Source organism: Triticum urartu, chromosome 5A (assembly GCF_056163025.1).
Source record: "Triticum urartu cultivar PI428250 chromosome 5A, HENAU_Tu73, whole genome shotgun sequence".
NCBI lineage: Eukaryota > Viridiplantae > Streptophyta > Magnoliopsida > Poales > Poaceae > Triticum > Triticum urartu.
Window position 1 is genome coordinate 56,796,262 of NC_141877.1, and position 8,692 is coordinate 56,804,953.

At 45.2% G+C, this 8,692-nt stretch overlaps 1 long non-coding RNA gene across 1 annotated transcript; it reads right to left on the reverse strand.

Annotated features, from left to right (window-relative positions):
• Window positions 1-3,662: 3,662 nt before the first annotated feature.
• LOC147968002 (uncharacterized) lies at window positions 3,663-7,350 on the reverse strand. The gene is made up of 2 exons (XR_015603977.1): window positions 6,964-7,350; window positions 3,663-3,951 (listed from the first exon to the last, which is right to left on the reverse strand). It is a non-coding gene; the product is annotated as an uncharacterized LOC147968002 (long non-coding RNA).
• Window positions 7,351-8,692: the final 1,342 nt, after the last annotated feature.

Below are 8,692 nucleotides of genomic sequence, written 5' to 3' on the forward strand. Positions count from 1 at the left end.
ATATATAACCATTTGTTTATTTCCAAAAGATTATTTTTGTTGTTTTTGGCTCACTTAATAAATTTTTTTTGGATCAAATGGTGAGGCAAATGATGACGATTACAACATGAAAATGATCAAGGGGGATTATAGAACAATTAGAACATTTTTGTTTTAACATATGAAAACTTTTATTTTTGACTTTACTTTAAGTTTGAATTTGAACCGGTTTGAATCAAAGTGAGATTAGCAATAGTAACAGCGATGACATGACATTATTAGAATAGGGTTATTGTAGCTTGATTATCCGGGCGTCACAATTCTCCTCCACTACAAGAAATCTCGTCCCGATATTTAAGGGGTGTAGTAGGGGGAAAGACAAGGAAAGGACGGACCTTAACACAAGATAGGTAACTGGGGGCCATCTCTCGAGTTGAAATTTTAGAAAGACATCGAGAGCAAAGCAAGAAGGTGCAATAAAAAGTTTCAAGCGGTAGGCAATCGTTCGTTGCCTGAAACAGAGAGCGAAAGGGGTTCAAGAGCAATGGGAATAAGTATTGCGTCTAATACCAGAACAGATCACAAGGATGGTGACTCGTGAATTACATAGGAAGCCAAGCGCGAGGGACAACTTTGAAAACAAGGAGAGTCAGGTTTCGATCCTGTGGGACTGTGGGTTATGGGCCCACCATGTGGGTTAGAAGTAGGAAGGGTGCTAACATTTGCACAGTTATGATAGCAAGGTAGGTCAGAGGATAGCATGTCAGTTATGTTGGCCACAACGTCGGTACCAAGGGTGAGGGACGAAGAGAACCATTTTCCTGCTCGTAAGACGAGGCGGACCAATAGGCAAAGTTCTCGTCCATCGGTGGTTACCGGAATGTCATCAACAATAGTAACAGGGTCGTACTGACAGAGTTGTACACCGAGGTGCTTACTTAAGTGGGGATTTATCTCCGCTCAAACAAGTTAGATTACAAGAAGGTGAAACAAAACAAGGGAAAAATGTGATTATTAAGATAATCAGACCAATGGAAAGGAAAGGTGTTTATACCCAAGTATTAGAGTATAACTTTCCCAAGGAAGGGCAGGGCATGTTAGGGCTCCAAGTATTAAACCATTTAGACAAAGGGGAAAGGAATTTATGAGGTTTACCCATACAATGGTGTTTGGATAATTGATCAAGAACAGTTAGCGTTGCGTTCCCAATGTTCTTATTGATGTTCGGAGTACCACTATCATGCTTCGGGATAGCATTGACATGGTCATCAGGTAAAGATCAGACCTTGGGAATACAAAGGATCAATCAGAAATTTTTAGAACATCTCATGCAATTTTTAATAGGTAACAGATGAGAAGGTGGCCGATGGGTTCCGCAGCAATCCATCGACATATCACAAAGGATGTATTTCCAAAATTCTATGAACAAGTTTGTGTTGGGGCGAAGGCATAAATGTTGTCGATGATAACACAAATCATCGAGGGGCAAGCATGGTATTTCTCATCATGAAGTATTGATATCCTGGAAGATTTTAGAATGTTGATGATGATCACCACAATTGTGGAGATATTTCATGAAGATGTAATCGATCGGTGATGACATCAAGTCAAAGGAATGATGAAGCAAAAGGTTATTAGAACCATGAGTATGGCACAAACTCGAAATCAAGCTTGTTGTTCAAGGCGAAGAGATATGACGAGGAAAATCGATGTAGGCTTAGCATCATCGTCGGAAATTGTGCTCCAGGAACAAGGACCAGGTAGCACAGTTAAAATTTAGCACGATAATGATATAGCCGATCGGGCTAGGAATGACTTGAAGGATTATTAAACTCGTAAGAAGCGAAAATTACCTGAGAGTTATAGAATCAGAGTGTGGAATCGATTCACTTATCGGTGTTCTCGAGTGACTAATAACTCAGAACCTCGGGAAAAACTAAAGTCGGTGAGAAGTAATACTAGATGAAGACTCATAGGAAGCAACACAGTTCTTTGATATTCTCAAGATACCGGAGGGTAATACTTGAAGGAAGGTCAAAATAGAGGTTGCGGAGTTGCATTGATCTGGAGAAGACAAGTGCGTGAACTTGTTCGAGAAATGGAAACAAAGGGGAACAATCATGGTCAGAACCACGGTTGTAAAGGGTCAATTCACAGATACCAAATGATATTATATCAAGGAAATAGTTATTATTACCAGAAGCTTCCATGATAGGATATACATCGTGTCTATGGGCATGAACACAAAGTTCAAGGTCAACTCCCACTTATTCAATGTATAATCTTCCATTCACAGCCCTAATAAAAATGATTTCAGTGTGAAAACCTACCCGGTGAATTACCAAAGGAGTATGAGCCGTGAAAGCTTGCGGGTTCACATAGATTAAGGAAAGAATAGGTTCAACCCATCGGGGTATCTTGGAAACATATACCACAAGCTTCGAGAGTAATTATCACCAGCTCGAAAGCAGAGCATGGTTGGCCAAATCAGAGAATAGGATTTATCAATGTCATTATGTATCAGGGAAAGAACTTCCAAAGTGATTGAATATGAGGAACGTTGTCAGATAAAATCCAACAAAGGATTTGGCGGATCTCGAGGAATCCGATGTGAGTGTCGATGTTCAACCAGAAGAAGAAATAATGCAAATGCATCAGATTATAGGGACATCTGAATAATTTCAAAGTTTAAATACAAAGGAATTATGATTCCTATATCGGGGGGATCAGAAGCAGAGGCTCTGCTCAAAAGATAAGTAAGTTGAATAGACTTAGAGGCACCCGATAAATTCTTGATTGGGCAAGAACCAACTCATATCCGGAGCGATGTCAGAGCCGGAAAGAAAATTTCCAAGGATTAATTGATGATTGCGAGTATTCGCTCACACGTTGAATCCATTAGAACAGAATGGCAATCACAAAGAATTTTAAAGAATATTGCTAGACATATGGAATTAATCCTAATGCAAGCAGGCAAGGAGCATTAAGAGCAATAGGCTGCAGAGGATTTTTGGAATATCAGATAGTATTTCCAAGTATTTTGCAACACGTATGAACAACTAGAGATGAACGGACCCCGGTTAAGTGAATTATCCGCAGTGCAAAAAGAAGCTGCAAAGCAGAAGGCACAAAGGATTCTCGGAACAACGGAGAGTACTGGTGGTATCTTGTAATAACAGAAGAAACTAGGGAAGAAGGTACAAGCGGCAAGGATGTTATTCAGGGGGATTATCGGTGGTCAGGAACTGCAAGGTAGTTGGCACAGGGTCTCGAGAAACATCAAGGAGTACCTGCAGAATCTTCTGGCGAAGCAAGTGATCATCGGTAATGTCGGGCTCTCCGGGAGAAAATGGTTACGAGAACCTAATGTTAGAGTTAATAAAATCATTTAACCCGAATAGAAGAGAGATCAGAGTCCCAGAGTAAAGACGAGTAATAAAAGATCCTAACACCACCCAATGGCGACGTGGGCCCGTAAGCCACACAGCCATGTTAGTAAAAGTTTTTAGTGACTAGACTCAACTTCGACCAAGGAGTTGGAAAGAGGGCTACCTACAGGCAGTCGGCTCTAATACCAACTTGTGACGCCCTCGATTCAATCGTACACTAATCATACACGCAAATGTGTACGATCAAGATCAAGGACTCACGGGAAGATATCACAACACAACTCTAGACACAAATTAAAATAATACAAGCTTTATATTACAAGTCAGGGACCTCGAGGGCTCGAATACATAAGCTCGAAAACACAAGAGTCAGCGGAAGCAACAAATATCTGAGTATAGACATGAGTTAAACAAGAATGCCTTAAGAAGGCTAGCACAAAAACAACAATGATCGAAAAGGCAAGGCCTCCTGCCTGGGGGCCTCCTAACTACTCCAAGTCGTCAGCGGCCGTCACGTAGTAGTAGGCATCCTTCGGGTAGTAGTAGTCATCAGTGGCGTCGTCTCACTCCTAGGCTCCGTCATCTGGTCGCAACAATCGGGTATGGGGGAAAAGAAGTAGCAAAGCAACCGTGAGTACTCATCCAAAGTACTCGCAAGACTTACATCAGATCTAAACTAAGTATGCATCTGTATCAAAAGAATGGGTTGTGTCTGTGGACTAAACTGCAGAATGCCAGAAGGGAAGGGGAAAGCCTAGCCTATCGAAGACTAGCATCTTCTGGAAAACCACCATCTTGCAGCAACAGGAAGGAGTAGAGTAGCATAAAGTAAAGTAGTAGAAGTGTTATCAACCTCGGCCAGAGATCCTTTCTCGACTCCCTGCGAGAAAGCAATCCCAGAGCCATACTATCCAAGTGTCATCACAATCCAATTCTCATCACCATCCAGTTCTCATCACAAGTATCCAGTTCTAGTTGTATTGACCGGGATACAACTCCAAGTGTCCGTTACCGTAGGACAGGCTATCGATAGATGTTTTCTTCCCTGCAGGGGTGCACCAACTTACACACCATGCTCGATTACCTCCGGCTGGACACACTTTCCTAGGTCATGCCCGGCCTCGTCCAAACAATACGCCGCAACCCGACCTAGGCTTAATAGAGAGGCCAGCACGCCGGACTAAACCTATGCCCCCAGGGGTCATGGGCCATCTCCCCGGGAACTCTTGCACGTTGCGTGGGCGGCCGGTGAGCAGACCTAGCTACCTCCTTCAACAAGGTAGGTGCTTTCTAGTCCAACCCGGCGCCCGGCGCTCAGTCGCTGATGTCTATTAAGCTTCGGCTGATGTATATGACACAAAACGCCCATACTATGCCCACGTGATGGTTAGTGCTATCAGGCCAGAGGCCCCTCGGATCAAATATCCAAATCGTAGTGGATTAGGAACGCGCGGTAACGAGCAGAGACTCACGATCGATGTGACCTCGTCGCCCCGTCTCGAGTACTTGCGGCAAGGGCTAAGAATGCCCGGCCACGCCTTGTAAGTATCTCGCGAGCACCTCCCAGGTCAACCCGACTCCACATCACTCGCAATTAAGCTCGCGCGGGTACCCCTCAGGGTCGACCCGTCTTTAGTAACATGGCTCAGTGTAAAGTCATAGTAACCATAGTAACTGTGTGTCTAACACCAAGGGGGAAACCCAAGGAATCACCCCCGGTGAATCCCACTTGATGTTATCATCAAGGTGAACATAAGAGGATCCACCCTCGAGGTTCACACTTGAGGGGTTGCACGACAGAGCGGTAACAGAAGTGGTTAAGGAGGAAATCACCCTCTATGACCTCGACCGTATGGCTATACTACAGAGATCTCATCAGGAGTGATGTATGAGGTTCACCCTCGGCACTCGATTGTAACTCTGTAGTGTCGTACAACTAGGGGGTGATGTGCGGTGTCGGGGCCTGGACGTCGATCACGTTGATCGAGTCATCGAACATAAAGCGAGGCAACTAGGACAAGGCGGGGGGGGGGGGTCACTGATGGATCACTAACCAACCTATACTAAGCAGTTTAGGATAAGCAGGTAAGGTATGAAAGCAGGTAACAACAACAGGCTATGCATCAGAGTAGGATCATACAGAAAGCAGTAGAAGTTCTAATGCAAGCATGAGAGGGAAAGAAATGGGCGATATCGGAATGCTCAAGGGGGGTTTGCTTGCCTGGTTGCTCTGGCAAGAAGGAGGGGTCATCTTCGATGTAGTCGAACACACGGACATCGGTAGCGGTCTCGGAGTCTACCGGAAAGGAGTAACGGAGGGGGAACACAATAAATAACAGAGCAAACAAAGCAACACAAAGCATAACATGGCAATGCGCGGTGCTAGGGGTGACCTAACGCAGTACGAGGTGATACCGGTGAAGGGGGAAAACATCCGGGAAAATATCCCCGGCGTTTCGGGTTTTCAGACAGATGAATCGGAGGGGGAAAGTTGCATGCTTGCTATGCTAGGGTTGCGTGGCGGACGAACGGGCTGCGTATCCGGGTTCGTCTCGTCGTTCTGAGCAACTTTCATGTACAAAGTTTTTCATCCGAACTGAGGTTTATTTTATAATGATTTTTCAAAGTTTAATTGAATTCTTGGAATTATTATATTTAACTTAAACCGAATTGACTAAGTTAATTTTGACTAGTCAAAGGGCAGGTGTGGCCCACATGTCATAGACTATTTATCTAAACAATTAAACAAATCTAACTTATTTAAAAGGGCCTACATGTCATCTACTACTAGACTAACTTAACACTAATTAAACCTAATAGTACTAATCTAAGCTAGGGTCGGCCACTAATGGGCATAGCCCAACCGGCCACACGCATGATGCACACATACACACACAGGAGCACACGGCCATGGCCAACTGTACGCACACACACTATGCAGAACACACACTCACCCACACATAGCCCTGTTTTCTGCTAACAAAAGATAGCATTTTATGATTTTCATAGGATTTAATCCATGAATCGAAAGGGTTTGTCAAGTATACTTTGTACTCATATTATTTTTAGCCTTCTTAACAGTTGTTTAATCGCTGTTTAGGTGCTGCCCAGGGGGTTACTCATTGTAGATTTAGCAAAGCTAACTACATCCACAATAGCGGGTAGTAGTACTCGTAGAGGAGTGGTGGCTGGGCAGAGCCGTGGCGCGGGCGCGGCCAAGCGCAGTAGCGCGCGTGCGGGCGCGCGGCCGCCGCCGGGCACGCAAGGGCAGCAGCCGGAGGCGAGGCGGAATGAGACGCGAACGCGGCGTCATGAGCGGCTGCAGGGCCTGATGACGGCAACAGCAAAGCAGCAGCTGCACCAGCACAACAGCAGGCACAGGCAGCAAGCATCTGCAGAGTAAAGCGGGCGTGGTAGATGGGCCGGGCGCGCGGCCGGAGCTGCCACGACGGGGCCCAGGCGTAGTAGGGGGGTTGTGGGCGAGCGCGTCGATGGGCGCGGCCGCGGCGACTACGGCCAGGGCCAGGAGCGACGACGAGGTGGGCTACGTCTTACGAGGAGGCAAGAGGGGAGAGGGGCTGGATGGTGCGCTCACCGGGCGGCTCAAGAAGGCCTGTGAGAGTTTAGTAGTGCATGAGGGTGACGGAGCGGCTCAGCGCAGCTCCGGCGAGGAAGGCGTGGTCGAGGTCGTTCCCGAGGACGCGGTCGCTCCCGACTGGTTCCAGTGGCCGGAGTCGAAGCAGAGGACGGCGCCGCACCTAGAGGACATGCTCGTAGAGCACGGTGAGGCGCGTGGGCGCCGGCGTTCACGGCCACAGTTGCTGTGGATCTGGGGGAAGAGAGGGAGGGGCGCAGGAGTGGGGAAAATATCTGGTGGGGGAAGGGGATCTGACGAAGCCGAGGGGACTCTGCCTTATCCTCTCAGCGCGGCAGCGACGCGGGGGCGGCGAGCGGGTTCGGCGAGGACAGCGGGCGCGCCTCGGTTGGCTTCCCCTGTAGCGAGGTGGAAGGCGACCGAGGGGGAAGTTAGGTCGGGCTGGCTCGGTGAGATGGGCCAAGGCCCGGGGTCAGGGGAGGCCTTTCTGTCTCTTTTATTTTTTTGTTGCATTTTCCTTTTACTTATTTTCTTTTTACTGTTTCTCTTATTTTTTCTTAAGTAAACCCACCAAATGATTTTTGTAAATGGTAATTTTTGTCTCATAAATACCAATTTATATTTTGGGCTGACACAAAAAGTTTGGGGGCATTTGGAAATATATAACCATTTGTTTATTTCCAAAAGATTATTTTTGTTGTTTTTGGCTCACTTAATAATTTTTTTGGATCAAATGGTGAGGCAAATGATGACGATTACAACATGAAAATGATCAGGGGGGATTATAGAACAATTAGAACATTTTTGTTTTAACATATGAAAACTTTTATTTTTGACTTTACTTTAAGTTTGAATTTGAACCGGTTTGAATCAAAGTGAGATTAGCAACAGTAACAGCGATGACATGGCATTATTAGAAGAGGGTTACTGTAGCTTGATTATCCGGGCGTCACAAAAGCAGCGTAAGTATTTCCCTCAGTTTTTGAGAACCAAGGTATCAATCCAGTAGGAGACCATGCGTGAGTCACCTCGTACCTACACCAACAAATAAGAACCTCGAAACCTACGCGATAAAGGGGTTGTGAATCCCTTACGGCCACTTGCAAGAGTGAGATCTGATAGAGATGATAATAATAAGATAAATATTTTTGGTATTTTTATTATATAGATTGAAAGTAAATATTGCAAAATAAAATAGATTGGAAACTTGTATGATGGAAAATAGGCCCGGGAGCCATAGGTTTCACTAGTGACTTCTCTCGAGATAGCGTAAGTATTATGGTGGGTGAACAAATTACTATCGAGCAATTGATAGAAAAGCGAATAATTATGAGAATATCTAGGCATGATCATGTATATAGGCATCACGTCTGAGACAAGTAGACCGAAACGATTATGCATCTACTACTATTACTCCACACATCGACCGCTATATCCAGCATGCATCTAGAGTATTAAGTTCATAAGAACAGAGTAACGCCTTAAGCAAGATGACATGATGTAGAGGGATAAACTCATGCAATATGATGTAAACCCCATCTTTTTATCCTCGATGGCAACAATACAATACGTGTCATTTCCCTTTCTGTCACTGAGATCGAGCACCGCAAGATTGAACCCAAAGCTAAGCACTTCTCCCATTGAAAGAAAGATCAATCTAGTAGGCCAAACCAAACTGATAATTCGAAGAGACTTGCAAATATAAACCAATCATGCATAAAAGAATTCA